The sequence below is a fragment of the Heptranchias perlo genome, chromosome 24, assembly GCF_035084215.1.
Source record: "Heptranchias perlo isolate sHepPer1 chromosome 24, sHepPer1.hap1, whole genome shotgun sequence".
Taxonomy (NCBI): domain Eukaryota; kingdom Metazoa; phylum Chordata; class Chondrichthyes; order Hexanchiformes; family Hexanchidae; genus Heptranchias; species Heptranchias perlo.
Window position 1 is genome coordinate 40,587,807 of NC_090348.1, and position 9,151 is coordinate 40,596,957.

The 9,151-nt window shown below is 42.8% G+C and overlaps 1 pseudogene; it reads left to right on the plus strand.

The window, feature by feature from the left end:
* Positions 1 to 6,951: 6,951 nt before the first annotated feature.
* On the plus strand, positions 6,952 to 7,742 carry LOC137341880 (ribose-phosphate pyrophosphokinase 2 pseudogene; annotated as a pseudogene).
* The last annotated feature ends 1,409 nt before the right edge of the window (positions 7,743 to 9,151 follow it).

The window sequence follows — 9,151 nt, forward strand, 5'->3', positions numbered from 1 at the left end:
AGCAACATTGTGACAAGATGCTTATGATTTGCTTACCTGTCCCCGATGTTGAAGGAGGTTGAATAGAGAAAAAACTATTCGAGAAGAAAAGTGTCAGGTAGCTTCCCCACAAGGAACAAAGGGGAAATAGTAGTAGAAGGTACTCCAGGCTGCTTTCGTATACCTCCCTGTGGTTAGTTGGAGCAGGAGCTAACGGGCGGACTATCTGTTCTCGTAGCCCATGAATGATGCTTGGTATGGGGAGCAGAACCTGAAAGGGAGGAGAAAACAAATGAGGTGAAATTTTAAAAATAATTTTAAAGTAAGGAAAATGGGGACATGATAAATTGGGGAGATTTAGGGTAAATGTTGCATCAGGGGGAGCGCTGCACTGTCAGAGGTGCCCTCTTTCGGATGAGACATTAGGGCAGATGGGGCTTTGGTTTCTCAGATGGAAGTAAAAGATCTCATGGCACTATTCGAAGAAGATGGGGAGTTCTCCCCAATGTCTTGGGCCAATATTTATCCCTCAACTAACATCACTAAAACGGATTATCTGATCATCATCTCATTACTGTTTGTGGATTCTTGCAGTGCCATTGCATTTCCTATCTTAGACTTCAAAAGTACTTCATTGGCTGTAAAGCTCTTTGGGACATCCTGAAGTCATGAAAGGCGCTATATAAATGCAAATTCTTTCTTTTCTTTCTATAAACAAACACATAAGCATTAATGATAATGGAAGAAAAGCAATCTGCAGCAAAAGGCTCAAGTATTAGCTCTCTAAACCCTGCGATTGCAGCAGAGACTGGATCAAGATGCAGACTCATACTTAGCCGATTCAGCTTATGCATGAAATGTGCAGATACAACTATTCAGGGAATACGTTTGTGCTGCTGAAAAAGAATCAATAGTGAGGTATTCATTCTGGCCTCAAGGGATGAGCATGTCAAAAATTCTAATCTGAATTCGACCTAGTCACGTTAAATTGTTAAAAACAAGGCAGTACAGATTGATGGCTTTGCAGGAGATTCTATTGTTGTAACTGGGTTCAGTGTCACGGACTTTGCCTTCTGCTGTAGATCAGAAATACTAGACCATTATCCTTCATCCTTGTACAAAACCACTCTTGGCTGAACTTGGAGTTCAATTGAATCATGGGTATAAATGAAATGGAGGGGGGGGGGAATCCTGTTGCGCAGACAGAACACCGTTTTGTGCATCCTTCTAGAAAATATCGTGAACTGTTCATGCACAGAATGGCCTCCTTTACTCACGCGTGATTATCTGTAGAGATCAACCTTGTTAGTTAACAACAATAGCGTAAAACAGTTGGAGGGATGGTTGTCACACTGACTGCTAAAGAGGAGGCTTGTGAGTAGGCCACCCACTTGACTTTTGAGTCCCAGGAGGTGTGTGGCCCAGTAATACTTGACGTGAAGAAAAAGGGGGAGAGATTTCACATCCTCAAAAAATAACAAGGGTAGGTAAGCCAATCTGTTTTTCACCATGGTTCTGTTTCTAGAAGCTATCTAAGATGAGGAAGCATTGGAGTAATTGAGTCTGGAGATGACAACGGCATGAATGAAGCTTTCAGCAGCAGATGAGACCGAGGCAGGTGATGTTATGAAAGGAAGAAAGACTTGCATTTATATAGTGCCTTTCATGACCTCAGGACATCCCAAAGCGCTTTACAGCCAATGAATTACTTTTTTGAAATGTGGTCACTGTTGCAATGTAGGAAACGCAGGAAATGAAGGTGGAGGTAGGTAATCTTTTGTGATGGAGATGATATGGGATCGGAAACTCCGCCCAGAGTTGAACAGGATTCCAACATTGCAAACAGTCTGGTTCAGCCTGAGACAGTGGCTGGGGCGGGGGGCGGGGGATGGAACCAGTGACAAGGGTACAGAGATTGTGTCTAGGGCTGAAGACAATGGTTTCGTTCTTGCTAATGTTTAGCTTCAAACTATCCTTGTTGTATTTAGTACTATTATGAACAGCAAGCAATTAGTTTATTTTACATTGATGTACGTATACTTTTAAAAAGGGGGTCCGACTGGGATGGAGAAAACAAAAGGTAGACATTTTTAAAACAATAAAAAGAGGGCCGCAACATTTAACATAGAAGTGATCCACTTTATAGGAAATTGATGTAAAGTTGTAGCAAGGAGTCCTGGGTTTGATGCTTGCTTCTATTCAAAGGAAAACTAAAGGTCAAATCAGCAACATGATTCATGCGAGATGATCTTGACAGTTATCTCACGTACATGAGCTTCAGTTCCAAATTAAACTGAAGTCAGCCAGAAGTTAAAAGCTCCCAGTAATCGATAGCTCTGTATTGATTGTGGCGAATTTCCACAGCCAATATTACAGTGGGATGTAGATACCAATTAATTTGTTGGGACGAGAGAGGAGAATTAGCCTTTCCTCCCCATGTTTTCATCCCTGACGCTTACATCGGTTAAATGACCAATATTTCCCAATTTCAGCATCTTGTTTTAAGTTATTGATTTTGGGTCCAGTTTGAAAAGTGAGAAACAGTCATGAATAATAGCAATCGTCAATAATTGGTTGCTAGAAATTTCACAAAGGTGTCCAAGAGGTGATTCATCTTTCCATTCTTTGTACTTGCCTCTATTTGTCTTAAAATTCTTGCAGTCTGGGTCTGGCACCATTTCAGCAGTTAGTATCTCGAGAAAATATGCAGGATGTAAGTAGTTTGGTGGTGCATAAGTTGTTACACCATCACACTATAAAGAGCATTAGAAGAAGATAGGATCACATCTTTGATTCCCCAATTAGATTGGGGATAACATCACTGTCACCTCTTATAGACACTGTTGAATCTTACAAGGGTGTTCCAGTGTCCTGAGGTGCTTGCCCAGAATTGATTGTTGTCAGTGTTGGTGGATTAATGCTTAACATGTTTATTTGACATTCCCCTGTCTGCTATTTTAATGCAGGTGTTAATTTGTTTATTTTAAATGGGTGAGCACCTCCACTAAAATGGCAGAGATGATTATCCTAAAAATGTGTTTCTTACTCTCTCCTTTTCCTTCTATTTGTCCTGTCTCATTCTTATATAATCATTCTCTGACTCAACTTCTTCCACTTCCCTCCCACCTTTTTAGTTCCTCAACTCTTCATCCAGTTATTTTCCCCTTTGCCCTACTAAAGGCTTTTGATAAAGTTCCACTCGAAAGGCTATTAATTAAACTGAAAGCTGTGAGGATTCAGGTTAAGCCCTGTGAATGCACAAGAAATTGGCTGAATGGTAGGAGACAACAAGTAATCAATAGAGGAGTCATGACAGAGTAGGGTGGGTGGGGGGAATACTCAGTGGGGTACATCAGGGCTCAGTGTTGGGACCACCTTTGTCTCTAATTTATATAAATGACTTGGATTCAGAAACTCTATAAAAAGTGGCTAAATTTGCGGATATCACACCAGTAGGCAAACTGGGCGGAGGAGGCAGCTCAGAAATTACAGAATGAGTTGAACAAAAAATTTAAGTGAGCAGAACAATGCAGACGAATGTAAAGTTTTACACATAAGAAGGAAAAATAGATGAAACACAAACTCCACGAATGGTTTGAGATAACCAAGGATGAAACTGAAAGAGACCAAGGAGTCTTAGTAGACCCAACGTTAAACATGTCCAACCAATGTAGAGCAGCAATTAACAAAGCCAATAGGATGTTGAATTACAATAGCCAAAACAGTAAAATATAAGTCAGAGGAAGAATAATCAAACTGCTCAGTGCTCTGGTCAGACAGCAACTTGAATACTGCGCCATGTTCTGGTTGCCAAGAAACGTGCCAAGACATTCAAATGCTGGAGGCAGTGCAGAGAAGAGCCATGAGGCTGATGCCTATTGTCAAGGGTTTGAGTTATGAGGAGAGACTTGATAGCTTTGGGTTTTACAGCCTAGAAAGGAGGCTTCTGAGAACTTGTAGAGGTAGAGAAGATTACTAAAGGTACAAAAAAGTTAACCCAGAATATCACTTTAAATTAAACTGTGGAAGTAGAACTAGGGGATGCAGGTTCAAACTGGTATCTAGAAATTCTTTTTACACAAAGACTGATCAACATGTGGAATAAACTTCCAGATAAACTAGTGGTGGCAAAAACCCTGGAAACATTTAAGGAACGATTGGACACTACAATGGGGAGACATTAGGATCTAACTGGATGGATGAATTAAGATGGGCCAAATGGCCTTTCTCATCTATACTTATGTTGTCATCTTCTTTTCCCAGGACCTCAAAACTGTGGAACTCCCTACCTCCACTGACTGTCCTTTCCTCCTATAATCTATAATCTACTAAAATCCATTTTTTTAAAACTCAGGCTTGGTGTCACATAGCCTTGGTGCTTTACCTAGCTTTCTCAATTAAAAAAAGCAACACAACGAGATTCCCACTTCAGCCATGCCCCTCAGAAGAAGGCCTTAAGCTGAGGCAGGTTGTGAGGGTACAAATGATGGGTTGGTTGGGCCCAGGCTCACCTCCTAACAGAAGGATAAAGAGTTGGCATTGGTAGAGATGCGGGATGATGTATTTCATCCGCTCTGCCAGCTGCAGATGGTGAATGGCTCAGGCAGACTTTAACAGATGGGACAAACAATAAGATATAACCGCAACAAAAACAAATCGTGGGTTGTCATTAAAACCTTTCAAGGAGGCTGTGGGCCTCCATTTTTTTCAGGTTTTGTGATTTTAGCCGTTGGAGGCTGGGATTCCTAGGCCTTCTCCTTCACGCCGCTTGAGAGGAGGCGAGGAGGCCCGACACTGCAGGAGTGCTTCCCCCAGGCCCCAACAAGCCTACCTGCAGCGACCCCTCCAACGATCGCGAACCCTCCCCAACAATGATCGCGACCCCCCCCCCAACGATCGCGACCCTAGCAATGAACTTCGATCCCGAACCCCCCTCGGTATCTGACCCCTGATGACCTCCGATCCCCGTCCCAATGATCCCCGATCCCTCCGATGACTGACCCCCCCAATGACTGATTCCCCCCGATGACTGACCCCCAATGACTAACTCCCCCCCCAATGACTGACCCTAATGACTGACTCCCCCACCGATGACCCCATGCGCCTCCCCATGCCCCCTCCCCCCCACATCCATCCAATCTAAGACTTACCTGAACATTTACCTCTTGTTCTTCTCGGGTCCGACTGAGACCAGCCTGTCAATCAGACCGGCCTGTCAGGCGGGAAATGGTCAAAAAAACAAGACGTCCTTACGTCAAAATCGTAAGGACGTCCGAGAGACCTGTACGTCCGGGTTTCCCATCCGCAATTCGACCCTTCCGCCCCCTTCCTGGTTCCGGGCTAAAATTATGCCCAAGAACATTAGATGGACAGAGAGCACATTACACAGCAGCGTATCAGAATCCTCTCCATCAGGGAAATATTAAAAGTACCGCATGCATTTTTCTACAGTGCTGTATGACCCCTAGATTATAGACTATCATGAGAGCTGTGTTCATTAGAGGTTTCAGTAGCAGTTACAGATTATGTAATACTGTGTGAGTAATGCTAAGTAGTAGAAGGGAGCTATTGCACATTATGTTCATTAGCTTAATTACTGTAAGATTTGCTAAAGGAAGTTGTGATTGTGTAATATCTTGAATGGGTCTTTGTGCAGTTTCTTAACCACATCAATGAACCGAGCACAGTCCAGACTGCAGAACCCCTGACAAAGGTGCTGCTTTTTCGGTAAGTCGAGTGCTATTTTATCGAAAGATTTTTTTGCTGTCAGGCGTTTGGTGTCAGGCATTCTCTCATCTCTTTTGGACCACAGTTCATTGGTCTCATCAGCAGATGTAACAAAGCAAAACATAATATCACAACAGCATAAGACGCGGAACCGTCTGTTGGGCTATGTGACCATGACGGTGCGTAAAGGCTTGCTCCAGAGGCCCCAAGCACCTGTGGTTCTTGGCACATTTATTGCTCCATGTGCCTGCGGGCCACCATTCGTGGCCTGCCTGGCCGTGTTGACAGGGCTGGGATCCATTACTGTTCACTGCCATTTTCTTGCTTCCTCCCCAACAAAAGAAGGAAAGAGAATGCTTTTAGGAGGCAAGGTTGTAACAGCATCAAAAACCCTAGTAAAATAAAACAACTTATTCGAACTGTGCGCCCTATAGTTTTTCTCTTTTCCAGCGGGGGAGTGCCTGGCCTGTATTTGGCAACCAGTGGTTCAAGTAGAACAGGTCACCAGAGAAAGTATTTAACTCTGGATCTTTTAAAAAGGAACTATTTGCGGAGAACAGAGGTTAAAGGTATTAATTAATCTGATTGGTTCACGTGAGGAGCCGTGAGGAAGGTTCCGGCAGAGAGAGAAAGGAAGAGTCACCGACAGGGAGACACGCCACCATCGTGCTGTATGCTTGTGCTCTTGAGCGGCAGCTTGCAGCAGGACCTCTCGCAGAGAGTGGCTGACAGGCTTGGGTTCTGAGCTGGGCAAACTGTTGGTCAAGAAATTCAGCAACCAGGAGAACGCGTGTGAGTATTGGAGGGACTGTGAGAGGGGAACGAGTGTACCATCATCCAAAGTGGCTGAGAAATCAAGGACAATTTGATGGAGTTGATTATCACGATCAATGCCTGCAACTTTGCATCATCATCTTGAGTCACAGGAGTTAGTCCGTGTTTTCCATATGCCAGACAACACAAGAAGGGCAAGAGCTGTGCCCATACTTCAGCCAAGCTTCTGACCAACATGCTGTCAGTTGCAGAAGCAGATCATAGCATCACCATGGATACGAATGCCTGGCTGTAATATACAGGGTTTCTTTCATAGCCCTTTGGATAATTTGTATGCAGAACCAGCAGTACTGCAATGGGTAAAGGAGAATATTCCAGAATTACATAATTGTCTTTCAAGATGCTGAGGGAGCTAAAAGGGTTACATCAGTTGTTGACAAAATGAGTGTTGAATTTGCTCCAATCTGGAATTCCATCTCCGCCTCTCCAGCCCTCTCCTTCTTTAAGACGTTGCTTAAAACGTACCTCTTCAACTAAGCATTTAGTCACCTGTCCTAATGTCTCCTTCTTTGGCTCAGTGTCAATTTTTGTCTGATTGCGCTCTTGTGAAGCTCTTCGGGACGTTTCACTATGTTAAAGGCACTGGATAAATGCAAGTTGTTGATGTTGATCGACAAAGAAAGGAAGAAGGCAAATGAGGTGGATAGAACGGTACTCATTGGTGGTGTGAAAGACCGAGTGTCCATTCTTGTGGATGACATGACTGACACATGTGGAAGCAGCTGGTGCTAAGAAAGTTTATGTTATCCTCACTCATACAATCTTTTGTTTTCGGCCATTTGCCAAATTACTGATGCTGGCTTTGAAGCTATTGTTGTAACGAACACCATTCCACAAGAGGAACAAAATGATGGTTTGCTCAAAGAATCAGGTGACTGACCCTTGCTGAGGCAACATGAAGAACCCACAAAGAAGAATCTTTGTCTTATCTGTACAGCCATGTTCCCCACTGAGATTCAGCTTAGCTGTGTTGTTAGGGACTGAACATGGCTTCGCTGCATTTCTGGGAAACCCATCATATTATTTACTGGAATTTTGCTGCTCAGCTTAAAAGAGGCCCACTGCTGTATTATTAAACTGTATAAAATGACATCCATACTTGCAAGTTGAAGGCATGAAAACTTTACTATTTCAGGCGTCATGGACTGAATTTTATTTCTCACTTCTTCGCTTTGTTTCCAGGAAAGAAATGTGGAATGGAAAAGAGAGCAAAACTCTGCGTTTGTATTTTGTTAGAAATGTAAGCTTTGGAGAAATGAATTTCTAGGAAATATTTCTATGAAATATCACTCTTATTACTGGTTATGTGGCCTTTTCATACCAAAGCACAAACAAGCCAGTTAAACAACTAAGGTTATGTGCTGATTTTTTTTTAATGGTAAACTAACGTTTGACATTTTGGTTGCATTGCATTTACAGTAGAAAAAGAGGATAGCATGCCGGAAATCCCAAGAAAACTAATATTGAATCGGGGACAGGGACTCAATAAAATTAACATAAGTAAAGCAACAGTAATGAAGAAAATAATAGCACGAAAGAGTGACAAATCCCCAGGACCAGATGGTTTCCATCCCAGGGTTTTAAAGGAAGTAGGTGAGCACATTGCAGATGCCCTAACTATAACCTTTCAAAGTTCTCTAGATTCAGGAACTGTCCCTCTAAATTGGAAATTGCACATGTCACTCCGCTTTTTAAGAAAGGAGAGAGAGGGAAACCGGGGAATTATAGACCAGTTAGCCTAACATCTGTTGTGGGGGAAATGCTGGAGTCTATAATTAAGGATAGGGTGACTGAACACCTCGAGAATTTTCAGTTAATCAGAGAGAGCCAGCATGGATTTGTGAAAGGTAGGTTGTGCCTGACAAACCTGGTTGAAATTTTTGAAAAGGTGACTAAAGTAGTAGACAGGGGAATGTCAATGGATGTTATTTATATGGGCTTCCAGAAGGCATTTGATAAGGTCCCACATAAGAGACTGTTAGCTAAGATAGAAGCCCATGGAATCGAGGGAAAAGTACAGCCTTGGTTAGGAAGTTGGCTGAGCAAAAGGTGACAGAGAGTAGGGATAATGGGTAGGTACTCACATTGGCAGGATGTAACTAGTGGAGTCCCGCAGGGATCTGTCTTGTGGCCTCAATTATTCACAATATTTATTAACAACTTAGATGAAGGCATAGAAAGTCTCATATCTAAGTTTGCCGATGACACAAAGATTGGTGGCATTGTAAGCAGTGTCGATGGAAACATAAAATTACAAAGTGATATTGATAGATTAGGTGAATGGGCAAAACTGTGGCAAATGAAATTCAATGTAGGCAAATATGAGGTCATCCACTTTGGATCAAAAAGGGATAGAACAGGGTACTTTCTAAATGGTAAAAAGTTAAAAACAGTGGATGTCCAAAGGGACTTAGGGGTTCAGGTACATAGATCATTGAAGTGTCATGAACAGGTGCAGAAAATAATTAATAAGGCTAATAGAATGCTGGCCTTTATATCTAGAGGACTAGAATACAAGTGGGCAGAGGTTATGCTGCAACTATACAAAACCCTGGTTAGACCGCACCTGGAGTACTGTGAGCAGTTCTGGGCACCGCACCTTCGGAAGGAC